Genomic DNA, 12,300 nt, shown 5'->3' with positions numbered 1-12,300 from the left:
CTTTGAAGAGGCCATGGGGGCGTCGGAGGGATCTATCTTATTTCAATTCGGTGCAATGCAGGGTCAACTAGTGGGAAACAGAGCCTTAAACTACATAGAATAAGAAATAACTACCTCCCCCTCTCATCCTTCATCTTACCCTACTCCTCCCCTCCCCTGTCCTGTACCCGATGCTCCCCCTCTCTCTTCATTAACGGTATGGACCTCAAACATCCGGGGCCTTCGCTCAAACCTGACTGATCTCTCCATACAGGTTGCTTCTGACAATCCAGACTTGATCTGCTTAACAGAGACTTTCCTCCTTCAAGATGTCTCTGATTCCTTAATATCTCTTCCTGGTTACTCCCTCCTCCGGTATGATAGACCTGAGCCTCGGCCTGGTGGTGTGGTGGCTATCTTTATCAAAAACTCTCTTCCTCACCCTCCTTGCACTGCCCTCTCTCCTCCTCACCCCCAGGAGTACCTCTGGCTACGGCTTCCTCTCCGCTCCCACCTTTTGTTCATATGTGTTCTGTACCATCCCCCAAACAGTGATGACTCCATCTACATTTCACTGTCTGACAACATGGACCAACTTCTATCCACTCATCCCAACTCTCTCTTCCTCATATGTGGTGACTTCAATTGTCATCATGCCACCTGGTTGGGTGTGGGTTCCTCTCTCACCAGTCATGGCACCTCAGCAAAGGACTTCTGTGACTCACTGGGATTGACACAATCTGTCAATTTCCCGACCCGGATCTCAGCCAATGGAGTATCTTCTCTTCTAGACTTGGTTATGACTAACTTCCCTGCTAATGTCTGCTGCTCTTCTTCTGCTCCAATCGGTTCTTCTGATCATGTGCTTGTCAAAGTGGACATCTCTCTGGCCATTCTCAGAGAGCCTCCTCGGCGTCGACGAGTCTGGCATTTCACTCAGGCCGACTGGGACGGTCTTCAAGCAGCCATCAATCGTCTGGATTGGTCTCCCATCTCCACTGCCTCTGACATCAATTCTTCCTGGGAATTCTTCCAAAGCAAACTGATCTCTCTCATGCACAGATTTATCCCATCTCGCCTTCAGTTGTCTTACCCTTCCTCCCGTCCATGGTACACTGAATCTTGTGGTGAGGCAGTTGCCCTGAAACAACTTGCCTTTGCCTCTTGGAAGGCTAATCCAACTGAAGGAAATCTCAGTTCCTTCCACCAAGCTCGGAACAAGTGTGTGTCTACCCTCAGGAGTGCCAGGAAGCACTATCTCTCCTCACTCAAAAATGAACTCTCAAACCTGTCTCCTTCCTCCAAATCCTGGTGGCGTCTGGTCAAATCCGTTTCTGGTGTTTGTTCCCCCTCCATCCCCTCCCTTACCTCAAATGGCCACACAGTTGACATCGCACGTGACAAAGCCGAATGCCTCAACTCTGTGTTTGCCTCAAAATCCTTAGTCCCAAACCCATCTCTCTCTGTTCCCACCTTTCCCAGTCGAACCAAACTGCTCCTGGACTCTGTGACCTTCTCTCCTGACAAGGTGGAGGAGTTTTTGTCAAACCTCGACTCTGATTCTGCAACTGGACCAGATGGCATCAGCCCACGGGTCCTAAAATCCTGCCCTGCCGCTCTATCTCACCCTCTCTCTGTTCTTTTCACCCTATCCTTTGCTCAAGGTCATCTGCCAGCATCCTGGAAATCAGCAAACATTACCGCTTTACACAAAAAAGGTGCAAAAACAGATCCTTGATACTACAGACCAATCAGCCTGCTCCCAATTATCAGCAAAGTCATGGAATCCATCATTGCTTCGGATATGAAATCTTTCCTCTTCTCCAATGGCTTGATCTCTGATCATCAATTTGGTTTCAGACCAGGTCATTCTACTCTGGACATGCTGCTTCTGCTGTCTCAACAATGGATGGAGGTCCTCAATGCCAAACAGGAAATCAGAGCTGTCTCCCTTGACATATCACGTGCCTTCGATACGGTCTGGCACCCAGCTCTGCTCACCAAACTCTCCTCCTATGGTATCCATGGAAATCTCCATGCATGGCTTGCGGACTTCCTCTCTGGTCGTAGTCAACGTGTGGCCCTGAATGGATTTCTCTCATCTCCCCTTCCCGTTCAGGCTGGAGTTCCCCAAGGCAGTGTGCTGGGCCCTGTGCTTTTTCTGGTCTTTATCAATGATCTCTCCGACTCTCTGGAAAATCCTCTGTATCTCTTTGCTGATGACTCCACTCTCTGCCGCTCCATTCCTCTTCCCTCAGATCGGCAGTCTGCAGCCTCCTCACTCTCTGAAGACCTGGACAAAATCACAGACTGGTCAAACATGTGGAACATGTCTTTCAATCCTGACAAATCTCACACTCTTACTATGTCTCTCCGAAAAGATCGACTGGACAAGCCTCCCATCTACTTTCTCAACAATCCTCTCCAAGAAGTTCTGTCGCTCAAGCTTTTGGGTCTCACCATCTGCCATGATCTTTCTTGGGAAAACCACATTTCCAAGCTGGCCTCCAAAGCCAGTCGCCGACTGGGCATCCTCCGTTGTGCGAAGTCCTTCCTAGGCACACCTGAGCTCCTCACCACATACAAGGCTTTCATCCGCAGCTCAATGGAATACTGTTCTCCCCTATGGGCTGGTGCTCCTGCCTCACACCTGGCTCGGCTTCACGCTGTTGAAGCCAAAGCTTTCAGAATCATTGGAATCTCCCGCGATGAAGCTATCTCTGAGGGCCTTTCACTCACTCACCGCAGGCAGGTAGGTGGTCTTTCTGTCTTCTACCGACTCCTCTCCGGCCTTGCTCCCCCAGCTCTCTCTGTGCTCTGTCCCCCAAATATTCCTACAGGTCGCACAAGATCTGCCAGCCACCCTCTGATGGTTAAACTGCCGAAATCTCGGCTCTCTGCTCACCTTCACTCTTTCATTCCTCTTTTCTCCCGCCTCTGGAACAAACTCCCACACTCACTTCAATCACACTCCTCCCTCCAGGTCTTCAAAACAGCTGTTCACCACCATCTCTTATCTTCCCCCATCCAAAACCTTGATCTTTTCTACCCCCACTAATTCACCCCAGATCCACCTTGTTTGAAATTCCAACTTCTTTCCTGGAAGTCTTGGCAGTGTCCATATGTTTTATACCTCTCCCACCCCCCCCCCCCCCCTTCCCATGCCTCCCCCCCAAAGCCCTCTCCCTCCCACAGTTCTCTCGATGTCTCCATGTCTCTCGGTCCCTGCTCTCAAATGTTGTGTTTGTGTCCTTCCCCCTCTCTCCCCATCTTGTCTACCGCTCCCGATGTTATTTGTTTTGTGTGTCTGTTTGTCTTTCTGTGTGATTAATGTTCGCTCTTTCACGAGCCTCGATCTTGTATACAAAAAAAAAAAAAAACTATTTAGATGGGTATATGGTAGCCTACGTGCTTGCGATGGATTAACTAAGAGGACGACCTTTGACCTTTACACTTAACGGAGGTATTTACAAGGATCATTACACTATTTACAGAGGGTGATATTTACAACAAAGGATTCTCAAATCCGCAACTGCACCCTCATCCTCCAGGCACGTCCCGGGCCTATAAAACTTTACTTAGTGTGGCACGTAGGTGTAATTCCCTCTACAATTAACCTTACCCTGAGTGCGACAGTTTTAAAACACAAATAAGTATGTCCCTCTGCTGCATTGCACCCTACCTAACGGATTCACGCCCACAGGATAAGCGAATTGCGGAATTAATTCTCAAACTAAACGTGAACGGTGGGGAGCATTATTTACAAGTGACGCTAATTGTATTTACACTGCAACCCAGGACCTGCGATTTCCTTTGGGGGAAACAAAAAGAAAATCCTGTGGGAGGGGAGGAGACAGCATGCACTGCATCGACGCACCAGCACCAATAAAGAGCACCAAAACACCAAAGCACCATAAAGCTCCAGAGTGCACAGTCACCATATATCCATTAAAAAAAAAAAAAAAACTGGTGCTGGTCTTCCTTTTCGGCTCCCTCTGCTGGCCGTTGTTCTTCCAGATGTTGTCAACTTGTTCTTCTTACTGGCGGCCTATTTGGTGGATATAAAAAGCACAGAACATGTCCATTTTTATTTATGGCCCACAGGGGCCGACTATGGGTGGTTCACCTGTGGGCTTGGTGCCACCTCACCGGGTCCGCAAGCAAGATCTTGGGCCATTGTGGCCGGTCCCAGCAGAGGGGCCATGCCCCTACCCGTGGGGTCCATGAGTGGTGCTCAGCCACAGACATGTGGTCCATAAGTGGTGCATCGATGCAGGCAGCTGGTTGCGAGGATTCGGGCACACCGACGCGGCCCCTCGCACGCTCCCCTCAGTGCCCAGGGAGCACGATCCATGGGTCGGGGAAGGAAGACAGAGAAGACAGGTGAGCGAGGGGTAAGGTCACATGGGTACACATCAACGAAAGCAATGCAGAGTGAGGTGCGCCTGGAGAATGAGCGGAGAAAAGCTCGTCTCTACCGTACGTCACCCCCCCTGTTACCTACTCTACCCTTGCCCTTACCCCATATTTACAAAAATCTACACATTACAAATCCGTCACTACGTCTCGTCTTCCCCATATTTCCCCTATACCAAATTCGTCACAATCCCATTAATCCAAAATTTGCCATCACCAATTCATCATCAATCCCTCTTAAGGAGGAAGAGATGGAACAACAACACAATGTCACACCCACGTCATGATGCGTCTCACATTCCAAACATTTGCACAAAAAAAATAACCAAAACATGGCATGGTGTGGAGTTCTGTCACCTCAGGTGAGTGAATGTAGATGGTGCAAGGAGATTTCAATCCTAACTACCTTCTAAATGACTTTAATACACTTTACACTACCCGGGGTCTTTCCCTGCCAATCCATTGGCCATCTTACACTCTATGCGGTTTTAAGAACCAAATTCCCATTGACCAAACTGTGGTGCTTCATCAATTTGGGGTCTCACTCCCCCGATTCAACTCCCTGTGCCTTTGCACAATTTCAGGACTGGGTCATGTGGCTCTCCCAGCAGGTCTACCCACCTGCACACCTCCACCACTGCAGTTGCCTCCGAGCTTACCTGCTCCTTACCCTAACCTATCTACCTGGGGAAGGCCCTCTGGCGCTCTCCCCACTCGGTGCCCTCTGGCACTGGGCTACCCGGGTCCGTCCTCTGGATCCTCGGGCCCCATCCACAACTCTACCGGCTCCCAGAGCCCACCTGCGGCCTCACCTGGCCGACATCCTCAGTGGCGGAGTGCCCATTCAACTACACATACTAACAGGCCACACGCCCAGCCATTTCCACGTCACTAATGCACCCGTCCAAACACCATTCTTCCACACGCACCACAAATGCCAATATCCAACCACAATTTACCTACTCCCTCTACCTAACTCTTAAACTACCCTCCCCAGGTATTCGTGATGGGGTCCATCCTCCCCATACACACCTTCGCACCATCCACTCCACTCCACAGTTTCCACCATATTCACTCCACACCATCCATTCCATACTCCATATATTCCAGACCATTTATTCCATACAACCATGCTCACCTGTATTTGCACACCTGTGCAATCACCCCTACACCTGGTGCTTCCTGCACCCTCCTTCCTCCCAGGCTTCTTCATCCTTCAATACAATGCACAACCACCATTACTCACTCATACACTGCTCCATACACCTGTTCAGTTGCACACCTGTGCAATCACACCTGGTGCTTCCTGCACCCTCCTTCCTCCGAGGCTTCTTCATTTAATACAATACACTCACCCACACTTTTCACAATACACTACTGAATACACTTTTACACACACACACACAGCATCATCTGATCTAACTACTTCCCTCTGAAACTCGCGCTTCCCAGTCGCCCCTTATACTATTGCGCTCCCTCGTCGTTATAATCCAACTACTCTACCTACGTCCCCACGACAGGTGTAATGTCGCTACTTAACGCTATGGTCCTTCTTCTCTAGATCCCTATCCATTATCCTAACCCTCCCTCGGCGAGCTTACACTGCCATAAACCCCATAAAACTATAGCTCATGTGCCCCATGTGCGGGGGATGGTGGATTTGCCATCCCACCAAATCGGGCATCTCCCACTATCAATTTGGCCCATCCAATTCCTGCCAATCAAAATTTTGCAAATCACTGCCAATCCTTCTACCAATCATTTGCCAATCATCAAATTTTGCCAATCACTTTCGTTATTCTAAAATTTCGAATCCAAAACACTATCATCATCACAGTCAACTATATGAGCCTCGGTGCGTCGTTACATCATTAAAACTCGGCTTCGCAAAGCCGAGCAATGAATTCGGGTGGTTTGGTCGCCTGCAGGTTGAATCCGTCCGGCATTCGGTTCAAGGGAGGCGGTTTGGTCGGGCCGAGATTCCACGCACCATCTCGGCGCGGATCCTTGCGGCCTCCGGCCCGATGGCTCAATCTCGCCCGGTCGGAACCCCGTCCCCGCCACAAGGGGGCGCCACTCCGATCCCTCGAACCGGACCGGTCGCTTTGCCCGGCAAAGCCCGGACTCGACCGTGCGGGGCGGGGCCAGGCCCGAATCGGCAATGACGCTTTGAAGAGAAGCGACGCAGCACCGACCCGCGCCGGGCCTCGCATCCAACAAAGCACACCGCGCCCCGAGTGCCCGCGTCGGCTAACCGTTGCCCTAAACGCTGCCCCGTTTAACGTCGATGCCTTATTCGCATGCGCGACCCTTTTCACACTCACCAAACCCGGCGTTCCAACGCCGCCCGTACATTACACACACTCCGTCCATTCCACCACCGCACTCCCTGTTACACACCACACCTCTTGCGCATCCTCTTGTGCACACTCGTCGTTCGCACACTTCGTTCCACACCTCTCCTCCGTTACGTCCTCCGTAACACTCACCCTGGGCGTGCACTCTCGCATCCACCCACTCACGCGCTTCAATGGGCTCTCCCACACCCGCGCCACAACCAACTCAGGTGTGCTTTCTCGCACACTCGCCGTCCATTCCAGGTGTGCATTCTCGCACCCGCTCCTCCACCAACTCACTCTCCGGGTCACTCTCACCCTCGCACGTACACTCCGTATCGCTCTCACTCTCTGTGTCACACTCCGTACACTCCGACGTGCATTCCCGCTCGCACTCGGTTTTACTCCCACTCTTTATAACGCACTCACTCGCCGATGCACACTTCTTCCTCACACGAGTGCCATTTTCTCTCGCACCACGCCCCACGGACCTCCCACAAACGCCCGGGTGCCATATCGACCCCAATCGCGCGACGATTCGCTTCGCGCCAAACACTTGGCCGAAAAACCTCTTAGCACCATATACAGTGTGACTCACCTTTGGGATCCTCTTCTCCACGCGCACCTGCAAATCTTTATAAGGATTAGCAAGTACGGCATCAGAATGTGTATTCAGACTTTGTACATTATCCATTCCCTCCTCCAACTGTTGCTCTTCCAAGTCTGTCGTCTCTACAAGTTCAATTTCAACTTTATCTTTTTCTTTGACGACCGCTGGTTTTATTAAAATTCCCTCGTCTACCTCAGCGGTCGCCGGCTGCCCCATACCCCGGGTCGCGATCTCTATCCCGGTCCAGTTACCTGTGCTTTTCTCAAACTCGCTCAACCGGCGCTTCTCAATCCGCGTTACCTCGTCGTACACCCTTGGGACCTGCTCGCCCAACCTGCGGTCTCTGTCCCTCTCCGCTTCCCTAACTTCATATGTGGCTTGCCCCCTCGCCAACCCCTCATTAATTTCTTTGGCTTGGCCAATTATTCCCCCCAGTTTGTCCCCTAATCTGCTTCCGAATCCCTCCAATTTGCTTCCGAGTCCCTCCAATTTGCTTCTGAGTCCCTCCAATTTGCTTCCTAAGTTATTGGTGTTGACCCTTACTTCTTCCCTCATTGGCATTGCATCCATCTTTTGCACCTCCTTACTCAATCCCCCGAATTTGGTTTTCCAATCATTTCGCATCCGCTCTCCATCGGCCCTCATTTCTGCCCTTAATTTGTCCCCCTCTATTCTCAGCATCGCGGTGAATTGCGCCACGAAGTCCCCCACATCAAAGCCCGCTGGTAGTGGTACAGCGGGCGCGGCTACCGCGCGCTCGTGCGAGGCGCCATTTTGTGCGCCTGAAACCTCGTGCGCGAGGGCGCCATCTTATGCACCTGAACCCTCTGCTACCACATCCTCATTGCTCTCCTCCTCTCTCTCCCCCATATACATTTCCCTGGGGTCCTGGGTCGCTTCTACCACCCCCCCCCCCCTTCTAACTCACCCACTGGCATCCGGTCGCCTTGACCATCCATGGCACGATTTTAAATTTGGATGTGTTTAATAAAATTTTGGCCACTCGTAATTTGAGTGCGCTAAGCGCACTTCAGGTCCGAATCTCGCTCCTGACACCAATTGTTGCGGATCTCACCGTCTGCCCCTTTTCCCCTTACCAAGGGGGGGATCAGTCCCCTTGTCTACGACTGACCGACGTGAGTCCTGAAGCTGCCCAGCTCCCTCCAGAGAGGCAGGTGAGCAACCTCGTTCGAGACCGCGGACAAGATGTTATTTGCCGAGCGGATTAGCAGCCGCGGCTCGAACCATTAGCAATACTACACCCGATCCTAAACGTTGGTCAAATCGTGCCACAGGTATTCAATGGGGAAATCACAAAAATGAAACGGATGTAAAGGAAAGAAGGCAAGGTAGGAAGAACAGGGATTTATTACTAATATTTTCAAGACCAAAGAAACCAAGGAAGAAGGAAGAATACGAAAATAATTTACAGAAGAGGAAGGAGACACAGTGCAATACTAGCTTATCTATACAGTCTTACTTAGTCCCAGGGACAACACGAAGGACAGATGACAATCAGACTTACACGGGGAATGAAGCAGGAATGAATGGCAGGAGGTGGATGGCTGGACGGATGAGAAGGTGGGATCACCGGGAAGGATGCGGGCCCGGTTGGTGTGATGACGCGGCTCGAGGTGAGCAGCCACCGACCCTCCTCAAGTGTGTTCGCACGGCGGCCTTGCTTCGCGGCCGCAACTGCCATCAAAGCTCAAAGCTGCAGTGGTCAAAACTGCGGTGGTCTCAAAGCTGCGGTGGAATTCCGCTGTGGTGGACTCCTTACTCATCTGCTCATGGGGGCTTCCTCGGTCATCCGCTGGTCAGGGCTTCCTCGGTCATCTGCTTCGGTCATCCGCTTCCTCAATCGTCTGAGGTGGGGGCGTCGCGCCGCGGGTTATATAGCCACGCCCTACCAAGCCATGACCACACCTTACCAAGCCATGCCCACCGAGTCCTGGTTGGGTGCAAGGGCTTCTTGGCTCCACCTCCTAAAGACGATGGACCGGCCACGCCCTTCATCCCCGAGTTGACCGCGTGCGTAATGGAGTCTTGGGGTGAAGAAAACAGCCCAAAGTTACTGGCACTTTGAAGAGGCCATGGGGGCGTCGGAGGGATCTATCTTATTTCAATTCGGTGCAATGCAGGGTCAACTAGTGGGAAACAGAGCCTTAAACTACATAGAATAAGAAATAACTATTTAGAAGGGTATATGGTGGCCTACGTGCTTGCGATGGATTAACTAAGAGGACGACCTTTGACTTTTACACTTAACGGAGGTATTTACAAGGATCATTACACTATTTACAGAGGGTGATATTTCAACAAAGGCTTCTCAAATCCGCAACAATATATATATTTTTCAGCAGATTTTTCTCCAAATACCGAATTATTACCATTATCTTATTCTTTCAATTCGCAAACTTGAACTTGCAAGTCCACCTGCTGCTATCCGTTCTTATTTGGCGTATTGTTTTCTCTGGAGAAATTCCAGCAGTGACTGGTTATGATTCAGACGGAGTTAAATCCAAATGTTGTAGCTTTTTTTTTTGGGTTGCGAGCCCTTCTTTGTTTATACTTTGTGTACTTCTTGCCTCAGGGTTGTTTATATTCCCCCAGTCGTACTTCACGACTTGTCCTCTTTGTTTTATTTTGCTTTGACTGGAAGGCTGGCAGCTGGAGCACATGGCTGGCTAGTGTTCCTCTTTTTTATCGGATGCCTCGTTTAGTTTACTTCTGCTCTAGTTAAAGCTCGTTCCTTGTGTTTTGTCTTACCCATGAAAAAACGAAGTGTCTCATAATGTACTTTTCCTCTTTTATATCCACTTTTCAACAAAAAAAAGTACTTCATTCATTCTGCCCTCTCATATTTCTTACCTCCTCATCCTCCCCTTGTTTTACACCCTCACCATATGTTCTTTCTCTCCATTGGTCATATATTATTCTCCCTTGTACGAACAGCTACTAACGCAATCCCTCCCTTCTCCCTCCAAATGTCCATGCTTTCCTCTTGGGCATCATCCACTTCTTCCTTTTCTCCATCACTGCATACTTTTTTGCCTGCTTCTCCCACCTCCCATCCTCCCCACTGCTCCCGCCTCACCTCCTCTGGCACTGCTCCCACCCCTTTCCTCCCCCAAACCGACCCCATTGCCATGCACAAACTACTTTTTCTCTATCTTCCTTTCTGTTCCACTGCCACACCCATTCCCCTCACTCTTTTTTTTTTGTCCACTATTTTATACCTTTTAATCCTCATCTTTTACTCCTCATCTCTTTTCTCTTTTGGCACTTGCCAAACCAAGAAAGTCAAGTTACATTCTTAACATACAGTTTGTCTCCCAAGTGGTCATTGCAATGGCCACCCTGCACTTTTATTTGTGGAAACTGCTGAGCAGATTTATAGCTCCTTAAATCTCACACCCTCCTTTCAGTGTCCTCTATTCCCTTTGAAGCAAACACACACACACACACACACACACACACACACACACACACACACACACTCAGTGTGTGTATATATTGCCATCCCTCTTTTCTACCGCATTGACTGCGCTTTTCCAATTGCCTAGAAACTGCTTCTTCCAGCCAGTTTTAAGGACACACGTTTGAATCGGAACGCAACCTTGAGTCTCAATTTTAACGTATTAAAATACACATTTTGGTGTCTGTCTAGCTGTTTTCTTTGACTGCGTCATTACTTATCCAATCTCAACCAAACATGACAGGAGGACCAAGGGTCACACGACAGATGCCCCCTGCCCCCCCCCCCCCACCCCTACCCAAGGAGGTTTTCCACCTTGGGCAGAAACCATGTAAAGATAGCTAATAGTGGTGTCCCCCCCGCCCACACCCCAAGGCCACTTCTAATAACAAAAGTAACCAGAACAACATTCGACAGAGAGCATACCTCTGCCAGGAAGAACATTTTATATTTTGTATCTCACTGATAGGTCGGATCTGGATCCAGGCCTGAACCAAAACCTAATCAGTTTGTTCTTGTCACCTTACCAATGCATCCACCAAGTTTTATCATAACTCGTTCATAACTTTTTGAAATATAATGTGAAATATCGTTTTTGGTTTTATCACTCAATGGTGAAGAATCACTTGAAAAATTTAAAATTTCTTGTATCTGGATTTGGATCTTCACCAAAATTGAATCGATTCGTCCTTGTCACACACTCAACCTCTCCACCAAATTTTGTCTGAATCCGTCCACAGCGTTATAAGATATTCTGTTCACAAACAGACAAACAGAAAGGGCTGAAAACACAACCTCCATCCACCTTTAGTGGCGGAGGTAATAACACGAAAGATAATAGCATAATATTATTGTTATTACAAAACAATATTAATACTAATAATATTCCCAGTCCCCAAGGGGTTTTTCCTCCTTGGATAAACTCTGTGTTAACGTGTATAAATAGCTTATCATGGTGTATCGTGGGAGTACAACTACTGGAAGTAAAAATATTATAAACCACAAACACGTATGATTACCTTTTTAAACAGTTGCTACTGCCATTTAATATTAAATAGCAAGGGAGGAAACCCGACGTTCTTGAGGCGTTGTATGCAAATGGGCCCAATCCCAGATCGACTGTAATCTGCAGGGTGAGTCATAAGTCCAAGAACACTGTTTTAGCTGCTTATACAAGCATTGTTTACACCATCGACAGGGTGAGCCATAAGCCTCAGGAGTAATAACATATCACAGTATTAACAGCAATCCATAATAACAGGATGAAGATGAAGATCCCAAAGATGAAGATTTGATTTTGACGGTGCTGGCTTTCCAAAACGCTCCTCTGTCTTCTTCCACCTGTTTCATCGTCTTGTTTGTGTTTCTCCTCTCATGATACCACACCACTGCCACCAGCCTTTTTCACAGTGAATGGACTGGTGTCTGCCATCTTGGTTCAATTTATTATTTGGATTATCTGGGGAAAAAAAAAAAAAACG

The 12,300-nt window shown here is 49.2% G+C and overlaps 1 protein-coding gene and 1 long non-coding RNA gene across 15 annotated transcripts in view; one reads left to right on the top strand and one right to left on the bottom strand.

Annotated features, from left to right (window-relative positions):
- Nucleotides 1-12,300, top strand: part of TMEM150A (transmembrane protein 150A) — a 185,359-nt gene that overhangs the window by 125,820 nt on the left and 47,239 nt on the right. The window lies entirely within an intron of this gene.
- Nucleotides 11,835-12,300, bottom strand: part of LOC137432956 (uncharacterized) — a 76,184-nt gene continuing 75,718 nt past the window's right edge. The window contains exon 2 of the long non-coding RNA XR_013624403.1: nucleotides 11,835-12,278. This is a non-coding gene — a long non-coding RNA (uncharacterized LOC137432956). The remainder of the gene's footprint in view (nucleotides 12,279-12,300) is intronic.

The sequence above is a fragment of the Myxine glutinosa genome, chromosome 8, assembly GCF_964187855.1.
Source record: "Myxine glutinosa chromosome 8, kmMyxGlut1.1, whole genome shotgun sequence".
Classification (NCBI taxonomy): Eukaryota; Metazoa; Chordata; class Myxini; order Myxiniformes; family Myxinidae; genus Myxine; species Myxine glutinosa.
Note: the sequence above shows the minus strand (reverse complement) of the source record. Positions and strands in the feature narration are given on the sequence as shown.